This window comes from Panulirus ornatus, chromosome 58 (genome assembly GCF_036320965.1).
Source record: "Panulirus ornatus isolate Po-2019 chromosome 58, ASM3632096v1, whole genome shotgun sequence".
NCBI lineage: Eukaryota > Metazoa > Arthropoda > Malacostraca > Decapoda > Palinuridae > Panulirus > Panulirus ornatus.
Genome location: NC_092281.1, coordinates 33,502,401 through 33,503,220, shown reverse-complemented (window position 1 = coordinate 33,503,220; position 820 = coordinate 33,502,401).

Genomic DNA, 820 nt, shown 5'->3' with positions numbered 1-820 from the left:
CCATGGAAGCGGAAGTGGATCATAGGGTGGGGGAGGGGGCGAAAATTCTGGGAGCCTTGAAGAATGTGTGGAAGTCGAGAACATTATCTCGGAAAGCAAAAATGGGTATGTTTGAAGGAATAGTGGTTCCAACAATGTTGTATGGTTGCGAGGCGTGGGCTATGGATAGAGTTGTGCGCAGGAGGATGGATGTGCTGGAAATGAGATGTTTGAGGACAATGTGATGTTGAGGTGGTTTGATCGAGTAAGTAACGTAAGGGTAAGAGAGATGTGTGGAAATAAAAAGAGCGTGGTTGAGAGAGCAGAAGAGGGTGTTTTGAAATGGTTTGGGCACATGGAGAGAATGAGTGAGGAAAGATTGACCAAGAGGATATATGTGTCGGAGGTGGAGGGAACGAGGAGAAGAGGGAGACCAAATTGGAGGTGGAAAGATGGAGTGAAAAAGATTTTGTGTGATCGGGGCCTGAACATGCAGGAGGGTGAAAGGAGGGCAAGGAACAGAGTGAATTGGATCGATGTGGTATACCGGGGTTGACGTGCTGTCAGTGGATTGAATAGGGCATGTGAAGCGTCTGGGGTAAACCATGGAAGCTGTGTGGTATGTTATTTGCGTGTGTGGACGTATGTATATACATGTGTATGGGGGTGGGTTGGGCCATTTCTTTCGTCTGTTTCCTTGCGCTACCTCGCAAACGCGGGAGACAGCGACAAAGCAAAAGAAAAAAAGAAATATAATATTTATATATATATATATAATATATATATATATATATATATATATATATATATATATTATTATATATAGAGTATGAATAAGGTA